Here is a 24,706-nt window from a genome sequence, read left to right as displayed (position 1 = left end):
ATTGAATTTTAACAGTTTTTTGAATGAATATCGTTACATTTGCTTGAATTAAAGCAAAAAGTACAAAAATTATGGTTTCAGTGGTTAAATTTGAAAATAGTGAAGAAATACTCAAAATATGCTTCTCTGGCCGTGAAACGTCGATTTTGAAAATGTTATTAAAAATCGAGGTACATTTTTATTTATTGTTCAATCGAGATGAAATCACTTTTAAGGAGTATTTTATAGAGAATTAAGCTGAATTCGGTAAAAAATTTGTCCAGAAAAAAATGCATTCAAAAATGTACCGAAAAAATCGCATGTTTTTTTCTTCAAGATACAAAATCCGTGACTACGATTTCTTATTGAAAATTGAATTTTAACAGTTTTTTGATTGAATGTCGTTACATTTGCTTGAATTAAAGTATAATGTACAAAAATAACGGCTTCAGTGGTTATATTTGAAAATAGTTAAGAAATACTCAAAATATGCTTTTCTGGCCGTGAAACGTCGATTTTGAAAATATTATTAAAAATCGAGGTACATTTTTATTTATTGTTCAATCGAGATGAAATCACTTTTAAGGAGTATTTTATAGAGAATTAAACTGAATTCGGTCAAAAATTTGTCCAGAAAAAAATGCATTCAAAAATGTACCGAAAAAATCGCATGTTTTTCTTCTTCAAGATACAGAATCCGTGACAACGATTTCTTGTTGAAAATTGAATTTTAACAGTTTTTTGAATGAATATCGTTACATTTGCTTGAATTAAAGCAAAAATTATGGTTTCAGTGGTTAAATTTGAAAATAGTGAAGAAATACTCAAAATATGCTTCTCTGGCCGTGAAACGTCGATTTTGAAAATGTTATTAAAAATCGAGGTACATTTTTATTTATTGTTCAATCGAGATGAAATCACTTTTAAGGAGTATTTTATAGAGAATTAAGCTGAATTCGGTCAAAAATTTGTCCAGAAAAAAATGCATTCAAAAATGTACCGAAAAAATCGCATGTTTTTTTTCTTCAAGATACAAAATCCGTGACAACGATTTCTTGTTGAAAATTGAATTTTAACAGTTTTTTGATTGAATGTCGTTACATTTGCTTGAATTAAAGCAAAAATTATGGTTTCAGTGGTTAAATTTGAAAATAGTGAAGAAATACTCAAAATATGCTTCTCTGGCCGTGAAACGTCGATTTTGAAAATATTATTAAAAATCGAGGTACATTTTTATTTATTGTTCAATCGAGATGAAATCACTTTTAAGGAGTATTTTATAGAGAATTAAACTGAATTCGGTCAAAAATTTGTCCAGAAAAAAATGCATTCAAAAATGTACCGAAAAAATCGCATGTTTTTCTTCTTCAAGATACAGAATCCGTGACAACGATTTCTTGTTGAAAATTGAATTTTAACAGTTTTTTGAATGAATATCGTTACATTTGCTTGAATTAAAGCAAAAATTATGGTTTCAGTGGTTAAATTTGAAAATAGTGAAGAAATACTCAAAATATGCTTCTCTGGCCGTGAAACGTCGATTTTGAAAATGTTATTAAAAATCGAGGTACATTTTTATTTATTGTTCAATCGAGATGAAATCACTTTTAAGGAGTATTTTATAGAGAATTAAGCTGAATTCGGTCAAAAATTTGTCCAGAAAAAAATGCATTCAAAAATGTACCGAAAAAATCGCATGTTTTTTTTCTTCAAGATACAAAATCCGTGACAACGATTTCTTGTTGAAAATTGAATTTTAACAGTTTTTTGATTGAATGTCGTTACATTTGCTTGAATTAAAGTAAAATGTACAAAAATAACGGCTTCAGTGGTTATATTTGAAAATAGTTAAGAAATACTCAAAATATGCTTTTCTGGCCGTGAAACGTCGATTTTGAAAATGTTATTAAAAATCGAGGTACATTTTTATTTATTGTTCAATCGAGATGAAATCACTTTTAAGGAGTATTTTATAGAGAATTAAGCTGAATTCGGTCAAAAATTTGTCCAGAAAAAAATGCATTCAAAAATGTACCGAAAAAATCGTATGTTTTTTTTCTTCAAGATACAAAATCCGTGACAACGATTTCTTGTTGAAAATTGAATTTTAACAGTTTTTTTATTGAATGTCGTTACATTTGCTTGAATTAAAGTAAAATGTACAAAAATAACGGCTTCAGTGGTTATATTTGAAAATAGTTAAGAAATACTCAAAATATGCTTTTCTGGCCGTGAAACGTCGATTTTGAAAATGTTATTAAAAATCGAGGTACATTTTTATTTATTGTTCAATCGAGATGAAATCACTTTTAAGGAGTATTTTATAGAGAATTAAGCTGAATTCGGTCAAAAATTTGTCCAGAAAAAAATGCATTCAAAAATGTACCGAAAAAATCGTGTTTTTTTTCTTCAAGATACAAAATCCGTGACAACGATTTCTTGTTGAAAATTGAATTTTAACAGTTTTTTGAATGACTATCGTTACATTTGCTTGAATTAAAGCAAAAAGTACAAAAATAACGGCTTCAGTGGCTGTATTTGAAAATAGTTAAGAAATACTCAAAATATGCTTTTCTGGCCGTGAAACGTCGATTTTGAAAATGTTATTAAAAATCGAGGTACATTTTTATTTATTGTTCAATCGAGATGAAATCACTTTTAAGGAGTATTTTATAGAGAATTAAGCTTAATTCGGTAAAAAATTTGTCCAGAAAAAAATGCATTCAAAAATGTACCGAAAAAATCGCATGTTTTTTCTTCAAGATACAAAATCCGTGACTACGATTTCTTATTGAAAATTGAATTTTAACAGTTTTTTGATTGAATGTCGTTACATTTGCTTGAATTAAAGTAAAATGTACAAAAATAACGGCTTCAGTGGTTATATTTGAAAATAGTTAAGAAATACTCAAAATATGCTTTTCTGGCCGTGAAACGTCGATTTTGAAAATGTTATTAAAAATCGAGGTACATTTTTATTTATTGTTCAATCGAGATGAAATCACTTTTAAGGAGTATTTTATAGAGAATTAAGCTGAATTCGGTCAAAAATTTGTCCAGAAAAAAATGCATTCAAAAATGTACCGAAAAAATCGTATGTTTTTTTTCATCAAGATACAAAATCCGTGACAACGATTTCTTGTTGAAAATTGAATTTTAACAGTTTTTTGAATGACTATCGTTACATTTGCTTGAATTAAAGCAAAAAGTACAAAAATAACGGCTTCAGTGGCTGTATTTGAAAATAGTTAAGAAATACTCAAAATATGCTTTTCTGGCCGTGAAACGTCGATTTTGAAAATGTTATTAAAAATCGAGGTACATTTTTATTTATTGTTCAATCGATATGAAATCACTTTTAAGGAGTATTTTATAGAGAATTAAGCTTAATTCGGTAAAAAATTTGTCCAGAAAAAAATGCATTCAAAAATGTACCGAAAAAATCGCATGTTTTTTCTTCAAGATACAAAATCCGTGACTACGATTTCTTATTGAAAATTGAATTTTAACAGTTTTTTGATTGAATGTCGTTACATTTGCTTGAATTAAAGTAAAATGTACAAAAATAACGGCTTCAGTGGTTATATTTGAAAATAGTTAAGAAATACTCAAAATATGCTTTTCTGGCCGTGAAACGTCGATTTTGAAAATGTTATTAAAAATCGAGGTACATTTTTATTTATTGTTCAATCGAGATGAAATCACTTTTAAGGAGTATTTTATAGAGAATTAAGCTGAATTCGGTAAAAAATTTGTCCAGAAAAAAATGCATTCAAAAATGTACCGAAAAAATCGCATGTTTTTTTCTTCAAGATACAAAATCCGTGACTACGATTTCTTATTGAAAATTGAATTTTAACAGTTTTTTGATTGATTGTCGTTACATTTGCTTGAATTAAAGTAAAATGTACAAAAATAACGGCTTCAGTGGTTATATTTGAAAATAGTTAAGAAATACTCAAAATATGCTTTTCTGGCCGTGAAACGTCGATTTTGAAAATGTTATTAAAAATCGAGGTACATTTTTATTTATTGTTCAATCGAGATGAAATCACTTTTAAGGAGTATTTTATAGAGAATTAAGCTGAATTCGGTCAAAAATTTGTCCAGAAAAAAATGCATTCAAAAATGTACCGAAAAAATCGTATGTTTTTTTTCTTCAAGATACAAAATCCGTGACAACGATTTCTTGTTGAAAATTGAATTTTAACAGTTTTTTGATTGAATGTCGTTAAATTTGCTTGAATTAAAGTAAAATGTACAAAAATAACGGCTTCAGTGGTTATATTTGAAAATAGTTAAGAAATACTCAAAATATGCTTTTCTGGCCGTGAAACGTCGATTTTGAAAATGTTATTAAAAATCGAGGTACATTTTTATTTATTGTTCAATCGAGATGAAATCACTTTTAAGGAGTATTTTATAGAGAATTAAGCTGAATTCGGTCAAAAATTTGTCCAGAAAAAAATGCATTCAAAAATGTACCGAAAAAATCGTGTTTTTTTTCTTCAAGATACAAAATCCGTGACAACGATTTCTTGTTGAAAATTGAATTTTAACAGTTTTTTGAATGACTATCGTTACATTTGCTTGAATTAAAGCAAAAAGTACAAAAATAACGGCTTCAGTGGCTATATTTGAAAATAGTTAAGAAATACTCAAAATATGCTTTTCTGGTCGTGAAACGTCGATTTTGAAAATGTTATTAAAAATCGAGGTACATTTTTATTTATTGTTCAATCGAGATGAAATCACTTTTAAGGAGTATTTTATAGAGAATTAAGCTGAATTCGGTAAAAAATTTGTCCAGAAAAAAATGCATTCCAAAATGTACCGAAAAAATCGCATGTTTTTTTCTTCAAGATACAAAATCCGTGACTACGATTTCTTATTGAAAATTGAATTTTAACAGTTTTTTGATTGAATGTCGTTACATTTGCTTGAATTAAAGTAAAATGTACAAAAATAACGGCTTCAGTGGTTATATTTGAAAATAGTTAAGAAATACTCAAAATATGCTTTTCTGGCCGTGAAACGTCGATTTTGAAAATGTTATTAAAAATCGAGGTACATTTTTATTTATTGTTCAATCGAGATGAAATCACTTTTAAGGAGTATTTTATAGAGAATTAAGCTGAATTCGGTCAAAAATTTGTCCAGAAAAAAATGCATTCAAAAATGTACCGAAAAAATCGCATGTTTTTCTTCTTCAAGATACAAAATCCGTGACAACGATTCCTTGTTGAAAATTGAATTTTAACAGTTTTTTGAATGACTATCGTTACATTTGCTTGAATTAAAGCAAAAAGTACAAAAATAACGGCTTCAGTGGCTATATTTGAAAATAGTTAAGAAATACTCAAAATATGCTTTTCTGGTCGTGAAACGTCGATTTTGAAAATGTTATTAAAAATCGAGGTACATTTTTATTTATTGTTCAATCGAGATGAAATCACTTTTAAGGAGTATTTTATAGAGAATTAAGCTGAATTCGGTAAAAAATTTGTCCAGAAAAAAATGCATTCAAAAATGTACCGAAAAAATCGCATGTTTTTTTCTTCAAGATACAAAATCCGTGACTACGATTTCATATTGAAAATTGAATTTTAACAGTTTTTTGATTGAATGTCGTTACATTTGCTTGAATTAAAGTAAAATGTACAAAAATAACGGCTTCAGTGGTTATATTTGAAAATTGTTAAGAAATACTCAAAATATGCTTTTCTGGCCGTGAAACGTCGATTTTGAAAATGTTATTAAAAATCGAGGTACATTTTTATTTATTGTTCAATCGAGATGAAATCACTTTTAAGGAGTATTTTATAGAGAATTAAGCTGAATTCGGTCAAATATTTGTCCAGAAAAAAATGCATTCAAAAATGTACCGAAAAAATCGCATGTTTTTCTTCTTCAAGATACAAAATCCGTGACAACGATTTCTTGTTGAAAATTGAATTTTAACAGTTTTTTGAATGACTGTCGTTACATTTGCTTGAATTAAAGCATATTTTGAGTATTTCTTAACTATTTTCAAATATAGCCACTGAAGCCGTTATTTTTGTACTTTTTGCTTTAATTCAAGCAAATGTAACGATAGTCATTCAAAAAACTGTTAAAATTCAATTTTCAACAAGAAATCGTTGTCACGGATTTTGTATCTTGAAGAAAAAAAACATGCGATTTTTTCGGTACATTTTTGAATGCATTTTTTTCTGGACAAATTTTTGACCGAATTCAGCTTAATTCTCTATAAAATACTCCTTAAAAGTGATTTCATCTCGATTGAACAATAAATAAAAATGTACCTCGATTTTTAATAACATTTTCAAAATCGACGTTTCACGGCCAGAAAAGCATATTTTGAGTATTTCTTAACTATTTTCAAATATAGCCACTGAAGCCGTTATTTTTGTACTTTTTGCTTTAATTCAAGCAAATGTAACGATAGTCATTCAAAAAACTGTTAAAATTCAATTTTCAACAAGAAATCGTTGTCACGGATTTTGTATCTTGAAGAAAAAAAACATGCGATTTTTTCGGTACATTTTTGAATGCATTTTTTTCTGGACAAATTTTTGACCGAATTCAGCTTAATTCTCTATAAAATACTCCTTAAAAGTGAGTTCATCTCGATTGAACAATAAATAAAAATGTACCTCGATTTTTAATAACATTTTCAAAATCGACGTTTCACGGCCAGAGAAGCATATTTTGAGTATTTCTTCACTATTTTGAAATTTAGCCACTGAAACCATAATTTTTGTACTTTTTGCTTTAATTCAAGCAAATGTAACGATATTCATTCAAAAAACTGTTAAAATTCAATTTTCAACAAGAAATCGTTGTCACGGATTTTGTATCTTGAAGAAAAAAAACATGCGATTTTTTCGGTACATTTTTAAATGCATTTTTTTCTGGACAAATTTTTGACCGAATTCAGCTTAATTCTCTATAAAATACTCCTTAAAAGTGATTTCATCTCGATTGAACAATAAATAAAAATGTACTTCGATTTTTAATAACATTTTCAAAATTACGTTTCACGGCCAGAAAAGCATATTTTGAGTATTTCTTAACTATTTTCAAATATAACCAATGAAGCCGTTATTTTTGTACATTTTACTTTAATTCAAGCAAATGTAACGACATTCAATCAAAAAACTGTTAAAATTCAATTTTCAACAAGAAATCGTTGTCACGGATTTTGTATCTTGAAGAAAAAAAACATGCGATTTTTTCGGTACATTTTTGAATGAATTTTTTTCTGGACAAATTTTTGACCGAATTCAGCTTAATTCTCTATAAAATACTAATTAAAAGTGATTTCATCTCGATTGAACAATAAATAAAAATGTACCTCGATTTTTAAAAACATTTTCAAAATCGACGTTTCACGGCCAGAAAAGCATATTTTGAGTATTTCTTAACTATTTTCAAATATAGCCACTGAAGCCGTTATTTTTGTACTTTTTGCTTTAATTCAAGCAAATGTAACGATAGTCATTCAAAAAACTGTTAAAATTCAATTTTCAACAAGAAATCGTTGTCACGGATTTTGTATCTTGAAGAAAAAAAACATGCGATTTTTTCGGTACATTTTTGAATGCATTTTTTTCTGGACAAATTTTTGACCGAATTCAGCTTAATTCTCTATAAAATACTCCTTAAAAGTGAGTTCATCTCGATTGAACAATAAATAAAAATGTACCTCGATTTTTAATAACATTTTCAAAATCGACGTTTCACGGCCAGAGAAGCATATTTTGAGTATTTCTTCACTATTTTGAAATTTAACCACTGAAACCATAATTTTTGTACTTTTTGCTTTAATTCAAGCAAATGTAACGATATTCATTCAAAAAACTGTTAAAATTCAATTTTCAACAAGAAATCGTTGTCACGGATTTTGTATCTTGAAGAAAAAAAACATGCGATTTTTTCGGTACATTTTTAAATGCATTTTTTTCTGGACAAATTTTTGACCTAATTTAGCTTAATTCTCTATAAAATACTCCTTAAAAGTGATTTCATCTCGATTGAACAATAAATAAAAATGTACTTCGATTTTTAATAACATTTTCAAAATTACGTTTCACGGCCAGAAAAGCATATTTTGAGTATTTCTTAACTATTTTCAAATATAACCACTGAAGCCGTTATTTTTGTACATTTTACTTTAATTCAAGCAAATGTAACGACATTCAATCAAAAAACAGTTAAAATTCAATTTTCAACAAGAAATCGTTGTCACGGATTTTGTATCTTGAAGAAAAAAAACATGCGATTTTTTCGGTACATTTTTGAATGAATTTTTTTCTGGACAAATTTTTGACCGAATTCAGCTTAATTCTCTATAAAATACTAATTAAAAGTGATTTCATCTCGATTGAACAATAAATAAAAATGTACCTCGATTTTTAAAAACATTTTCAAAATCGACGTTTCACGGCCAGAAAAGCATATTTTGAGTATTTCTTAACTATTTTCAAATATAACCACTGAAGCCGTTATTTTTGTACATTTTACTTTAATTCAAGCAATCGAGATGAAATCACTTTTAAGGAGTATTTTATAGGGAATTAAGCTGAATTAGGTCAAAAATTTTTCCAGAATATTGTGCCACGGAAGTTTAGAAAATAAATTGTCGTCAGGTATTGTAGAAAAACTTTGACTTTTTACGTTACATCTGAGACAACACAACACCGCTCCCGGGTGGGTTCGAACCACCAACCTTTCGGTTAACAGCCGAACGCGCTAACCATTGAGCCACGGAAACTCAGAAATTAAATGATCGGCAGGTATTGTGGAAAAACTTTGACTTTTTATGTTACATCTGAGGCCTCACAACTCCGCTCCCGGTTGGGCTCGAACCACCAACCTTTTTACTAACAGCTGAACGCGCTAACCATTGCGCCACGGAAGCCCAAAAATTAAATGGTCGTCAGGTATTATGGAAAAACTTTGACTTTTTTACGTTATTTATCACAAAACACAACAACGTTCCCGGGTGGGCTAGAACTAGCAATCTTTCGGTTAACAGCCGAACGCGCTAACCATTGTGCCACGAAAGCTTAGAAAAAAATTCGCGTCAGGTATTCTAGAAAAACTTTGACTTTTTACGTTACATCTAAGACAACACAACACCGCTCCCGGGTGGGCTCGAACCACCAACCTTTCGGTTAACAGCCAACGCGCTAACCATTGAGCAACGGAAGCCCAAAAATTAAATGGTCGTCAGGAATTATGGAAAAACTTTGACTTTTTACGTTATTTATCACAAAACACACCAACGTTCCCGGGTGGGCTCGAACTAGCAATCTTTCGGTTAACAGCCGAACGCGCTTACCATTGTGCCACGGAAGATTAGAAAAAAATTGTCGTCAGGTATATAAAAAAACTTTGACTTTTTACGTAACATCTGAGACAACACAACACCGCTCCCGGGTGGGCTCGAACCACCAACCTTTCGGTTAACAGCCGAACGCGCTAACCATTGAGCCACGGAAACTCAGAAATTCAATGATTGGCAGGTATTGTGGAAAAACTTTGACTTTTTATATTACATCTGAGGCCTCACAACTCCGCTCTCGGGTGGGCTCGCCACCAACCTTTCGGTTAACAGCCGAACGCGCTAACCATTGAGCCACGGAAGCCCAAAAATTAAATGGTCGTCAGGTATTATGGAAAAACTTTGGCTTTTTACGTCATTTATACCAAAACACACCAACGTTCCCGGGTGGGCTCGAACTAGCAATCTTTCGGTTAACAGCCGAACGCGCTTACCATTGTGCCACGGAAGATTAGAAAAAAATTGTCGTCAGGTATATAAAAAAACTTTGACTTTTTACGTAACATCTGAGACAACACAACACCGCTCCCGGGTGGGCTCGAACCACCAACCTTTCGGTTAACAGCCGAACGCGCTAACCATTGAGCCACGGAAACTCAGAAATTCAATGATTGGCAGGTATCGTGGAAAAACTTTGACTTTTTATATTACATCTGAGGCCTCACAACTCCGCTCTCGGGTGGGCTCGCCACCAACCTTTCGGTTAACAGCCGAACGCGCTAACCATTGAGCCACGGAAGCCCAAAAATTAAATGGTCGTCAGGTATTATGGAAAAACTTTGGCTTTTTACGTCATTTATACCAAAACACACCAACGTTCCCGGGTGGGCTCGAACTAGCAATCTTTCGGTTAACAGTCGAACGCGCTAAATATTGTGCCACGGAAGTTTAGAAAATAAATTGTCGTCAGGTATTGTAGAAAAACTTTGACTTTTTACGTTACATCTGAGACAACACAACACCGCTCCCGGGTGGGTTCGAACCACCAACCTTTCGGTTAACAGCCGAACGCGCTAACCATTGAGCCACGGAAACTCAGAAATTAAATGATCGGCAGGTATTGTGGAAAAACTTTGACTTTTTATGTTACATCTGAGGCCTCACAACTCCGCTCTCGGGTGGGCTCGCCACCAACCTTTCGGTTAACAGCCGAACGCGCTAACCATTGAGCCACGGAAGCCCAAAAATAAAATGGTCGTCAGGTATTATGGAAAAACTTTGGCTTTTTACGTCATTTATACCAAAACACACCAACGTTCCCGGGTGGGCTCGAACTAGCAATCTTTCGGTTAACAGTCGAACGCGCTAAATATTGTGCCACGGAAGTTTAGAAAATAAATTGTCGTCAGGTATTGTAGAAAAACTTTGACTTTTTACGTTACATCTGAGACAACACAACACCGCTCCCGGGTGGGTTCGAACCACCAACCTTTCGGTTAACAGCCGAACGCGCTAACCATTGAGCCACGGAAACTCAGAAATTAAATGATCGGCAGGTATTGTGGAAAAACTTTGACTTTTTATGTTACATCTGAGGCCTCACAACTCCGCTCCCGGTTGGGCTCGAACCACCAACCTTTTTACTAACAGCTGAACGCGCTAACCATTGCGCCACGGAAGCCCAAAAATTAAATGGTCGTCAGGTATTATGGAAAAACTTTGACTTTTTACGTTATTTATCACAAAACACTCCAACGTTCCCGGGTGGGCTCGAACTAGCACTCTTTCGGTTAACAGCCTAACGCGCTAACCATTGTGCCACGGAAGTTTAGGAAATAAATTGTCGTCAGGTATTGTAGAAAAACTTTGACTTTTTACGTTACATCTGACACAACACAACACAGCTCCCGGGTGGGCTCGAACCACCAACCTTTTGATTAACAGCTGAACGCGTTAACCATTGCGCCACGGAAGCCCAAAAATTAAAAGGTCGTCAGAAATTATGTAAAAACTTTGACTTTTTTACGTTATTTATCACAAAACACAACAACGTTCCCGGGTGGGCTCGAACTAGCAATCTTTCGGTTAACAGCCGAACGCGCTAACCATTGTGCCACGAAAGTCTAGAAAAAAATTCTTGTCAGGTATTCTAGAAAAACTTTGACTTTTTACGTTACATCTGAGACAACACAACACCGCTCCCGGGTGGGCTCGAACCACCAACCTTTCGGTTAACAGCCAACGCGCTAACCATTGAGCAACGGAAGCCCAAAAATTAAATTGTCGTCAGGAATTATGGAAAAACTTTGACTTTTTACGTTATTTATACCAAAACACACCAACGTTCCCGGGTGGGCTGGAACTAGCAATCTTTCAATTAACAGCCGAACGCGCTAACCATTGTGCCACGGAAGTTTAGAAAAAAATTCTCGTCAGGTATTCTAGAAAAACTTTGACTTTTTACATTACATCTGAGACAACACAACACCGCTCCCGGGTGGGCTCGAACCACCAACCTTTCGGTTAACAGCCAACGCGCTAACCATTGAGCAACGGAAGCCCAAAAATTAAATGGTCGTCAGGAATTATGGAATAACTTTGACTTTTTACGTTATTTATACCAAAACACACCAACGTTCCCGGGTGGGCTCGAACTAGCAATCTTTCGGATAACAGCCGAACGCGCTAACCATTGAGCCACGGAAACTCAGAAATTAAATGATCGGCAGGTATTGTGGAAAAACTTTGACTTTTTATGTTACATCTGAGGCCTCACAACTCCGCTCTCGGGTGGGCTCGCCACCAACCTTTCGGTTAACAGCCGAACGCGCTAACCATTGAGCCACGGAAGCCCAAAAATTAAATGGTCGTCAGGTATTATGGAAAAACTTTGGCTTTTTACGTCATTTATACCAAAACACACCAACGTTCCCGGGTGGGCTCGAACTAGCAATCTTTCGGTTAACAGTCGAACGCGCTAAATATTGTGCCACGGAAGTCTAGAAAATCAATTGTCGTCAGGTATTGTAGAAAAACTTTGACTTTTTACGTTACATCTGAGACAACACAACACCGCTCCCGGGTGGGTTCGAACCACCAACCTTTCGGTTAACAGCCGAACGCGCTAACCATTGAGCCACGGAAACTCAGAAATTAAATGATCGGCAGGTATTGTGGAAAAACTTTAACTTTTTATGTTACATCTGAGGCCTCACAACTCCGCTCCCGGTTGGGCTCGAACCACCAACCTTTTTACTAACAGCTGAACGCGCTAACCATTGCGCCACGGAAGCCCAAAAATTAAATGGTCGTCAGGTATTATGGAAAAACTTTGACTTTTTACGTTATTTATCACAAAACACTCCAACGTTCCCGGGTGGGCTCGAACTAGCACTCTTTCGGTTAACAGCCTAACGCGCTAACCATTGTGCCACGGAAGTTTAGGAAATAAATTGTCGTCAGGTATTGTAGAAAAACTTTGACTTTTTACGTTACATCTGACACAACACAACACCGCTCCCGGGTGGGCTCGAACCACCAACCTTTTGATTAACAGCTGAACGCGTTAACCATTGCGCCACGGAAGCACAGAAATTATATGGTCGTCAGGAATTATGTAAAAACTTTGACTTTTTTACGTTATTTATCACAAAACACAACAACGTTCCCGGGTGGGCTAGAACTAGCAATCTTTCGGTTAACAGCCGAACGCGCTAACCATTGTGCCACGAAAGCTTAGAAAAAAATTCTCGTCAGGTATTCTAGAAAAACTTTGACTTTTTACGTTACATCTAAGACAACACAACACCGCTCCCGGGTGGGCTCGAACCACCAACCTTTCGGTTAACAGCCAACGCGCTAACCATTGAGCAACGGAAGCCCAAAAATTAAATGGTCGTCAGGAATTATGGAAAAACTTTGACTTTTTACGTTATTTATCACAAAACACACCAACTTTCCCGGGTGGGCTCGAACTAGCAATCTTTCGGTTATCAGCCGAACGCGCTTACCATTGTGCCACGGAAGATTAGAAAAAAATTGTCGTCAGGTATATAAAAAAACTTTGACTTTTTACGTAACATCTGAGACAACACAACACCGCTCCCGGGTGGGCTCGAACCACCAACCTTTCGGTTAACAGCCGAACGCGCTAACCATTGAGCCACGGAAACTCAGAAATTCAATGATTGGCAGGTATTGTGGAAAAACTTTGACTTTTTATATTACATCTGAGGCCTCACAACTCCGCTCTCGGGTGGGCTCGCCACCAACCTTTCGGTTAACAGCCGAACGCGCTAACCATTGAGCCACGGAAGCCCAAAAATTAAATGGTCGTCAGGTATTATGGAAAAACTTTGGCTTTTTACGTCATTTATACCAAAACACACCAACGTTCCCGGGTGGGCTCGAACTAGCAATCTTTCGGTTAACATTCGAACGCGCTAAATATTGTGCCACGGAAGTTTAGAAAATAAATTGTCGTCAGGTATTGTAGAAAAACTTTGACTTTTTACGTTACATCTGAGACAACACAACACCGCTCCCGGGTGGGTTCGAACCACCAACCTTTCGGTTAACAGCCGAACGCGCTAACCATTGAGCCACGGAAACTCAGAAATTAAATGATCGGCAGGTATTGTGGAAAAACTTTGACTTTTTATGTTACATCTGAGGCCTCACAACTCCGCTCCCGGTTGGGCTCGAACCACCAACCTTTTTACTAACAGCTGAACGCGCTAACCATTGCGCCACGGAAGCCCAAAAATTAAATGGTCGTCAGGTATTATGGAAAAACTTTGACTTTTTACGTTATTTATCACAAAACACTCCAACGTTCCCGGGTGGGCTCGAACTAGCACTCTTTCGGTTAACAGCCTAACGCGCTAACCATTGTGCCACGGAAGTTTAGGAAATAAATTGTCGTCAGGTATTGTAGAAAAACTTTGACTTTTTACGTTACATCTGACACAACACAACACCGCTCCCGGGTGGGCTCGAACCACCAACCTTTTGATTAACAGCTGAACGCGTTAACCATTGCGCCACGGAAGCCCAAAAATTAAATGGTCGTCTGGAATTATGTAAAAACTTTGACTTTTTTACGTTATTTATCACAAAACACAACAACGTTCCCGGGTGGGCTCGAACTAGCAATCTTTCGGTTAACAGCCGAACGCGCTAACCATTGTGCCACGAAAGTCTAGAAAAAAATTCTCGTCAGGTATTCTAGAAAAACTTTGACTTTTTACGTTACATCTGAGACAACACAACACCGCTCCCGGGTGGGCTCGAACCACCAACCTTTCGGTTAACAGCCAACGCGCTAACCATTGAGCAACGGAAGCCCAAAAATTAAATGGTCGTCAGGAATTATGGAAAAACTTTGACTTTTTACTTTTTTTATACCAAAACACACCAACGTTCCCGGGTGGGCTGGAACTAGCAATCTTTCAGTTAACAGCCGAACGCGCTAACCATTGTGCCACGGAAGTTTAGAAAAAAATTCTCGTCAGGTATTCTAGAAAAACTTTGACTTTTTACATTACATCTGAGACAACACAACACCGCTCCCGGGTGGGCTCGAACCACCAACCTTTCGGTTAACAGCCAACGCGCTAACCATCGAGCAACGGAAGCCCAAAAATTAAATGGTCGTCAGGAATTATGGAAAAACTTTGACTTTTTACGTTATTTATACCAAAACACACCAACGTTCCCGGGTGGGCTGGAACTAGCAATCTTTCAGTTAACAGCCGAACGCGCTAACCATTGTGCCACGGAAGTTTAGAAAAAAATTCTCGTCAGGTATTCTAGAAAAACTTTGACTTTTACGTTACATCTGACACAACACAACACCGCTCCCGGGTGGGCTCGAACCACCAACCTTTTGATTAACAGCTGAACGCGCTAACCATTGCGCCACGGAAGCCCAAAAATTAAATGGTCGTCAGGTATTATGGAAAAACTTTGACTTTTTATGTTACATCTGAGACCTAACAACCCCGCTCCCGGTTGGGGTCGAACCACCAAACTTTTTACTAACAGCTAAACGCGCTAACCATTGCGCCACGGAAGCCCAAAAATTAAATGGTCGTCAGGTATTATGGAAAAACGTTGACTTTTTACGTTATTTTTACCAAAACACACCAACGTTCCCGGGTGGGCTCGAACTAGCAATCTTTCGGTTAACAGCCGAACGCGCTAACCATTGTGCCACGGAAGTTTAGAAAATAAATTGTCGTCAGGTATTGTAGAAAAACTTTGACTTTTCGCGTTACATCTGACACAACACAACACCGCTCCCGGGTGGGCACGAACCACGAACCTTTCGGTTAACAGCCGAACGCACTAACCATTGAGCCACGGAAACTCAGAAATAAAATGATCGGCAGGTATTGTGGAAAAACTTTGACTTTTATTTTACATCTGAGGCCTCACAACTCCGCTCCCGGGTGGGCTCGCCACCAACCTTTCGGTTAACAGCCGAACGCGCTAACCATTGAGCCACGGAAACTCTGAAATGAAATTATCGGCAGGTATTGTGGAAAAACTTTGACTTTTTATGTTACATCTGAGACCTCACAACTCCGCTCCCGGTAGGGCTAGAACCACCAACCTTTTTACTAACAGCTGAACGCGCTAACCATTGCGCCACGGAAGCCAGAAAATTAAATGGTCGTCAGGTATTATGGAAAAACTTTGACTTTTTTCGTTATTTTTACCATAACACACCAACGCTCCCGGGTGGGCTCGAACTAGCAATCTTTCGGTTAAGAGCCGAACGCGCTAACTATTGTGCCACGGAAGTTTAGAAAATAAATTGTCGTCAGGTATTGTAGAAAAACTTTGACTTTTTACGTTACATCTGACACAACACAACACCGCTCCCGGGTGGACTCGAACCACCAACCTTTCGGTTAACAGCCGAACGCGCTAACCATTGCGCCACGGAAACTCAGAAATTACATGATCGTCAGGTATTTTGGAAAAACTCTGAATTTAAACGTTGCATTTGAGATCCCACAACAACGCTCCCGGGTGGGCTCGAACCACCAACCTTTTGAATAACAGCGGAGCGCGCTAACCATTGCGCCACGGAAGCGATTTTTTTCTGGAAAAATTTTTGACCGAATTCAGCTTAATTCCCTATAAAATACTCCTTAAAAGAGATTTCATCTCGATTGAAAAATAAATAAAAATGTACCTCGATTTTTCTTAACATTTTCAAAATCGACGTTTCACGGCCAGAGAAGCATATTTTTGAGTATTTCTTCACTATTTTCAAATATAACCACTGAAGCCGTTATTTTTGTACTTTTTGCTTTAATTCAAGCAAATGTAACGATAGTCATTCAAAAAACTGTTAAAATTCAATTTTCAACAAGAAATCGTTGTCACGGATTTTGTATCTTGAAGAAAAAAAACATACGATTTTTTCGGTACATTTTTGAATGCATTTTTTTCTGGACAAAATTTTGACCGAATTCAGCTTAATTCTCTATAAAATACTCCTTAAAAGTGATTTCATCTCGATTGAACAATAAATAAAAATGTACCTCGATTTTTAATAACATTTTCAAAATCGACGTTTCACCGCCAGAGAAGCATATTTTGAGTATTTCTTCACTATTTTCAAATATAACCACTGAAACCAGAATTTTTGTACTTTTTGCTTTAATTCAAGCAAATGTAACGATATTCATTCAAAAAACTGTTAAAATTCAATTTTCAATAAGAAATCGTCACGGATTTTGTATCTTGAAGAAAAAAACTTGTGATTTTTTTTCTTCGATGGCAGCAAGAAAGTTTGCACGACGAAACATAGTCTAATTTCGCAAGTTTGCATCTTAATCGTCTGCGTCTTGTCGTGCCAACGCTTCGGCAGAAAAAAGTTTCTCTATATCGAAGCTTTTAAAAACGTACACGCACTTAAACCCAGAGGTCCTATAATTCCAATAAAATCCTGCATTTTAGAAAGTATCCTATTTTACCCTACAATTTCACAAATCGTCCTTTAAAGTCTCATATTTTTACACTACAATTTCACAAATCGTCCTTTAAAGTCTCATATTTTTACACTACAATTTCACAAATCGTCCTTTAAAGTCCTTTATATTTTTGGATTTTGATGTAATTATTTATAGTCTTAGTTGCATTACGTTTTAAACGTAGAATCAGGGATATCTCATTTGGTCAGATAAAAAAATCCAAGCTAAACGAATGAGAGGGTGGGTTGTTTGATTACGTTTTGCTTAATTACTTGGCCCCGTTTGTCGTAGCCCTAACCTTAGTATGGTTGGATGGGGGACAAATTGAAATAAAGCTTTCTCAAAGGACATCCCCGTATCTCTAGGGTGGGATAGCTAAACGAGTGAGAGGGTGGGTTAGCTAAACGAGTGAGAGGGTGGGTTAGCTAAACGAGTGAGAGGGTGGGTTAGCTAAACGAGTGAGAGGGTGGGTTAGCTAAACGAGTGAGAGGGTGGATTAGCTAAACGAGTGGGAGGGTGGGTTAGTTAAACGAGTGAGATGGTGGGTTAGCTAAACGAGTGAGAGGGTGGGTTAGCTAAACGAGTGAGAGGGTGGGTTAGCTAAACGAGTGAGAGGGTGGGCTAGCTAAACGAGTGAGATAGTGGGTTAGCTAAACGAGTGAGATAGTGGGTTAGCTAAACGAGTGAGAGGGTGGGCTAGCTAAACGAGTGAGAGGGTGGGTTAGCTAAACGAGTGAGAGGGTGGGTTAGCTAAACGAGTGAGAGGGTGGGTTAGCTAAACGAGTGAGAGGGTGGGTTAGCTAATCGAGTGAGAGGGTGGGCTAGCTAAACAAGTGAGATAGTGGGTTAGCTAAACGAGTGAGACGGTGGGTTAGCTAAACGAGTGAGAGGGTGGGTTGTTTGTTTACGTTTTGCTTAATTACTCGGCCCCCGTTTGTCGTAGCCCTAACCTTAGTATGGTTGGATGGGGGACAAATTGTACTATAACATACTCAAAGGACATCCCCGTATCTCTAATATAACCTGAGTTATGAGCCTCCAAAATATAGTGTAATGTTAATCAAATGGAAGGTATGTTCACGAACATTTTGCTTAATTACTCGGCCCCCGTTTGACGCAAATTTTCCTGATTCCCCAGAATTTTACTAAAAATTCGAAATTTCCCTGAATTTTCCATGAGTTTTTTGTCAACTATTTATTTCCCTGATTTTTCCAGGTTTTCCTGGTTTTCCAGGTTTGTATGAACCCTGTTATCTTTTGGTGGGCGCCCAAATCCACATTTAGACTGTACCCCCCTAAATTCGAAACGTTCCTACGCGCCTGCCACCAACCTTTCGGTTAACAACCGAACGCGCATAGCATTGCGCCACGGAAGCTTAGTAAATAAATGGTAAGTGCTGGCTGGCTCCTGACAAGTCTATTTGGAAGTAAATACAGTGATAGTTAATCATTTAAATATAAAATGACCTTTTACGCGTAATGAGCCCTTGACCATAATTAAAGAGCACTAGCATGCGCGTGAGACTACTTGGTCCGGCTTTTAAGTAAACACTGCTAAAGTGACTAACAATATGAGGATGTTTGAACGATTCCCGTCCCATTGGAACGAAATCCCATTCAACCGAAATAGAAGAAGGGAGGACCCATTGGACCGCAATCCCGCACCTTGGGCGGTTTACGAAAAGTAGAGATAGCCATGAATGGCTGCACTTAACGTTAGTGTACACTGCCTAGTTATCTCCAATAAAAACGAAGTTGCAAGGAGTTAACCGTGGAATCGGTTTTAAAGGCTTATGTTAATTTAAGGGAAAGCTAAAATAAGACGTTAACCGTAACATTTTCTTTAATGTTACCCTAAAGTAGGTTTCCAATGGTATTTTCATGAAAAGTACGAAAAATTTACGGCGCTCAACCTAACCTAACCTAACCAAACCTAACCAAACCAAACCAATTTACTGTTATGTTATGTTAGGTTAGGTTTGGTTTGGTTAGGTTAGGTTAGGTTAGGTTATGTTAGGTTAGGTTAGGTTAGTAATATACTATAAATCATTTAACAATGCTACGCCTTTTCCAGAATATTGATGTTTAGCTTTATTGACTTCTCAAATAATATGCCTTTTCCAAAACATTACTGTTATGTTAGGTTAGGTTAGGTTTGGTTTGGTTAGGTTTGGTTAAGTTAAGTTAGGTTAGGTTTGGTTAGGGTAGGTTAGGTTAGGTTAGGTTAGGTAAGGTTAGGTTAGGTTAGGTTAGTAATATTTTATAAATTATTTAACAATGCTACGCCTTGTCCAGAATATTGATGTTTAGCTTCATTGACTTCTCAAATAATATGCTTTTTCCAAAACATTACTGTTATGTTATGTTTGGTTTGGTTTGGTTAGGTTTGGTTAGGTTAGGTTTGGTTAGGTTAGGTTAGGTTGAGCGCCGTAAATTTTTCGTACTTTTCATGAAAATACCATTGGAAACTTACTTTAGAGTAACATTAAAGAAAATGTTGCGGTTCACGGCTTATTTTAGCTTTCCCTTAAATTAACATAAGCCTTTAAAACCGATTCCACGGTTAACTCATTGCAACTTCGTTTTTATTGGAGATAACTAGGCAGTGCACACTAACGTTAAGTGCAGCCATTCATGGCTATCTCCACTTTTCGTAAACCGCCCAAGGTGCGGGATTGCGGTCCAATGGGACCTCCCTTCTTTGATTTCGGTTGAATGGGATTTCGTTCCAATGGGAGGGAATCGTTCAAACATCCTCATATTGTTAGTCACTTTAGCAGTGTTTACTTAAAAGCCGGACCAAGCAGTCACACGCGCATGCTAGTGCTCTTTATTTATGGTCCACCAACCTTTTGGTAAACATCCGAACGCGCTAACCATTGCGCCACGGAAGCCCAAAAATTAAATGGTCGTCAGGTATTGTGGAAAAACTTTTGCTTTTTACGTTACATTTGAGACGCCACAACACCGCTCCCGGGTGGGCTCGAACCACCAACCTTTTGGTTAACATCCGAACGCGCTAACCATGGAGCCAAGGAAGCTCAGAAATGAAATGGTCGTCAGGTATTGTGGAAAAACTTTGACGTTTTACGTCACATCTGAGACCTCACAACACCGCTCACGGATGGGCTCGAACCACCAACCTTTCGGTAAACAGCCGAACGCGCTAACCATTGCGCCACGGAAGCCCAAAAATTAAATGGTCGTCAGGTATTGTGGGAAAACTTTGGCTTTATACGTTACATTTGAGATCCCACAACACCGCTCCCGGGTGGGCTCGAACCACCAACCTTTCGGTTAACAGCTGAACGCTCTAACCACTGCGCCACGGAAGCCCAAAAATTAAATGTTCGTCAGATATTGTGGAATAACTCTTATTTTTTACGTCACATCTGAGACCTCACAACACCGCTTTCGGATGGCCTCCAACCACCAACCTTTCGGTTAACAGCTGAACGCTCTAACCACTGCGCCACGGAAGCCCAAAAATTAAATGTTCGTCAGATATTGTGGAATAACTCTTATTTTTTACGTCACATCTGAGACCTCACAACACCGCTTTCGGATGGCCTCCAACCACCAACCTTTCGGTTAACAGCTGAACGCTCTAACCATTGCGCCACGGAAGCCCAAAAATTAAATGTTCGTCAGGTATTGTGGAAAAACTCTTATTTTTTACGTCACATCTGAGACATCAAAACAACGCTCCCGGGTGGGCTCGAACCATCAACGTTTTGGTTAACATCCGAACGCGATAACCATAGAGCCAAGGAAGCTCAGAAATGAAACGGTCGTCAGGTATTGTGGAAAAACTTTGGCTTTATACGTTACATTTGAGATCCCACAACACCGCTCCCGGGTGGGCTCGAACCAACAACCTTTCGGTAAACAGCCGAACGCGTTAACCATTGCGCAACGGAAGCCCAGAAATTAAATGGTCGTCAGGTATTGTGGGAAAACTTTGGCTTTATACGTTACGTTTGAGATCCCACAAAACCGTCCGCGGGTGGGCTCGAACCACCAACCTTTTGGTTAACATCCGAACGCGCTATCCATGGAGCCAAGGAAGCTCAAAAGTGAAAAGTTCGTCAGGTATTGTGGAGAAACTTTGACTTTTTACGTCCCATTTGAGATCCCACAACACAGCTCCCGGGTGGGCTCGAACCACCAACCTTTCGGTTAACAGCTGAACGCTCTAACCATTGCGCCACGGAAGCCCAAAAATTAAATGTTCGTCAGATATTGTGGAAAAACTCTTATTTTTTACGTCACATCTGAGACCTCACAACACCGCTTTCGGATGGGCTCCAACCACCAACCTTTCGGGTAACAGCTGAACGCTCTAACCATTGCGCCACGGAAGCCCAAAAATTAAATGTTCGTCAGGTATTGTGGAAAAAATCTTATTTTTTACGTCACATCTGAGACCTCACATAACCGCTTCCGTGTGGGCTCGAACCAACAACCTTTTGGTTAACATCCGAACGCGATAACCATGGAGCCAAGGAAGCTCAGAAATGAAATGGTCGTCAGGTATTGGGGAAAAACTTTGACTTTTTACGTCACATCTGAGACCCCATAACACCTGTCCCGGGTGGGCTCGAACCACCAACCTTTCGGTTAACAGCTGAACGCTCTAACCATTGCGCCACGGAAGCCCAAAAATTAAATGTTCGTCAGGTATTGTGGAAAAACTCTTATTTTTTACGTCACATCTGAGACCTCAAAACAACGCTCCCGGGTGGGCTCGAACCAACAACCTTTTGGTTAACATCCGAACGCGATAACCATGGAGCCAAGGAAGCTCAGAAATGAAATGGTCGTCAGGTATTGTGGAAAAACTTTGACTTTTTCGTCACGTCTGAGACCTCACGACTCCGCTCCCGGATGGGCTCGAACCACCAACCTTTCGGTAAACAGCCGAACGCGCTAACCATTGCGCCACGGAAGCCCAAAAATTAAATGGTCGTCAGGTATTGTGGAAAAACTTTGGCTTTATACGTTACATTTGAGATCCCACAACACCGCTCCCGGGTGGGCTCGAACCACCAACCTTTTGGTAAACATCCGAACGCGCTAACCATTGCGCCACGAAAGCCCAAACATTAAATGGTCGTCAGGTATTGTGGAAAAACTTTTGCTTTTTACGTTACATTTGAGACCCCACAACACCGCTCCCGGGTGGGCTCGAACCACCAACGTTTTGGTTAACATCCGAACGCGCTAACCATGGAGCCAAGGAAGCCCAGAAATGAAATGTTCGTCAGGTATTGTGGAAAAAATTTTAATTTTTACGCTACATCTGAGACGTCATAACACCTCTCCCGGGTGGGCTCGAACCACCAACCTTTCGGTTTACAACTGAACGCGCTAACCATTGCGCCACGGAAGCCTAAAAATTAAATGTTCATCAGGTATTGTGGAAAAACTCTGACTTTTTACGTTACATCTGAGACCTCACAACACCGTCCCGGGTGGGCTCGAACCACCAATCTTTTGAATAACATTTGAGCGCGCTAACCATTGCGCCACGGAAGCCCAAAAATTAAATGTTCGTTAGGTATTGTGGAAACACTTTTGCTTTTTACGTTACATTTGCGACCCCTCAACACCGCTCCCGGGTGGGCTCGAACCACCAACCTTTTGGTTCACATCCGAACGCTCTATCCATGGAGCCAAGGAAGCTCAGAAATGAAATGGTCGTCAGGTATTGTGGAAAAACTCTTATTTTTTACGTCACATCTGAGACCTCACAACACCGCTCCCGGGTGGGCTCGAACCAACAACCTTTCGGATAACAGCCGGAGGCGCTAACCATTGAGCCACGGAAGCTCAGAACTTAAATGGTCGTCAGGTATTGTGGAAAAGCTTTGACTTCTTACGTTACATATTAAACTTCACACCAACGTTCCCGGGTGGGCTCGAACCACCAACCTTACAATTAACAGCCAAACACGCTAACCATCGCGCCACGGAAGCCTTAAAGTTAAATGGTCGTCAGGTATTGTGGAAAAACTTTGACTTTTTGCGTTACATCTGACACCTCACAACACCGCTTCCGGGTGGGCTCGAACCACCTACCTTTCGGTTAAAAACCGAACGCGCTTACCATCGCGCCACGGAATCCTAAAAGTTAAATGGTCGTCAGGTATTGTGGAAAAATTTTGTTTTTTACGCTACATCTGAGACCCCACAACACCGCTCCCGGGTGGGCTTAAACCACCAACCTTTCGGTTAACTGACGAACGCGCTAACCGTTGAGCCACGGAAGCTCAGAAAGTAAACGGTCGTTAGGTATTTAGGAAAAGCTTTGCCTTTTTACACCATCGTTCCCGGGTGGGCTCGAACCTCCAACCTTTCCGTTAGCAGCCAAACGCGCAAACCATTGCGACACGGAAGCCTAAAAGTTAAATGGTCGTCAGGTATTGTGGAAAAACTTTGATTTTTGCGTTACATCTGACACCTCACAACACCGCTCCGGGGTGGGCTCGAACCACCAACCTTACGGTTAACATCTGAACGCGCTAACCATTGCGCCACGGAAGCTTAGAAAGTAAATAGTTGTCAGGTATGGTGGAAAAACGTTGCCTTTTTAAGTTACTTATAAAACTTCACTCCAACGTTCCCGGGTGGGCTTGAACCACCAACCTTTAGGCTAACATCCGAACGCGCTAACCATCGCGCCACGGAAGTCTAAAATTAAATGGTCTTCAGGTATTGTGGAAAAACTTTGACATTTTGCGTTACATCTGACACCTCACAACACCGCTCCCGGGTGGGCTCGAACCACCAACCTTTCGGTTAACAGCCGAACGCGCTTACCATCGCGCCACGGAATCCTAAAAGTTAAATGGTCGTCAGATATTGTGGAAAAACTTTGACTTTTTGCGTTATATCTGACACCTCACAACACCGCTCCCGGGTGGGCGCGAACCACCAACCTTTCGGTTAACTGCCAAACGCGCAAACCATTGCGCCACGGAAGCCCAAAAATTAAATGGTCGTCAGGTATTGTGGAAAAATTATGTTTTTTACGCTACATCTGAGACAACACAACACCACTCCCGGGTGGGCTCGAACCACCAACCTTTCGGTTAACAGCCGAACGCGCTAACCAATGCGCCACGTAAGCCCAAAAATTAAATGGTCGTCAGATATTATGGAAAAACTTTGACTTTTTACGTTATTTATACCAAAACACACCAACGTTCCCGGGTGGGCTCGAACTAGCAATCTTTCGGTTAAAAGCCCGGCGCGCTAACCATTGCGCCACGGAAGCCCAAATATAAAATGGTCGTCAGGTATTATGGAAAAATCTTTGACTTTTTACGTTATTTATCACAAAACACACCAACGTTCCCGGGTGGGCTCGAACTAGCAATCTTTCGGTTAACAGCCGAACGCGCTTACCATTGTGCCACGGAAGTTTAGAAAGAAATTGTCGTCAGGT

At 38.1% G+C, this 24,706-nt stretch overlaps 1 protein-coding gene and 1 non-coding gene across 2 annotated transcripts in view; one reads left to right on the top strand and one right to left on the bottom strand.

The window, feature by feature from the left end:
* Positions 1-24,706, top strand: part of LOC149597385 (uncharacterized) — a 53,011-nt gene that overhangs the window by 24,382 nt on the left and 3,923 nt on the right. The window lies entirely within an intron of this gene.
* On the bottom strand, positions 22,576-22,648 carry TRNAY-GUA (transfer RNA tyrosine (anticodon GUA)). Its single transcript has one exon. It is a non-coding gene; the product is annotated as a tRNA-Tyr (tRNA).

This window comes from Phalangium opilio, unplaced genomic scaffold (genome assembly GCF_054372755.1).
Source record: "Phalangium opilio isolate 3A_F unplaced genomic scaffold, DU_Popi_V2 ptg000360l_1, whole genome shotgun sequence".
Taxonomy (NCBI): Eukaryota; Metazoa; Arthropoda; class Arachnida; order Opiliones; family Phalangiidae; genus Phalangium; species Phalangium opilio.
Note: the sequence above shows the minus strand (reverse complement) of the source record. Positions and strands in the feature narration are given on the sequence as shown.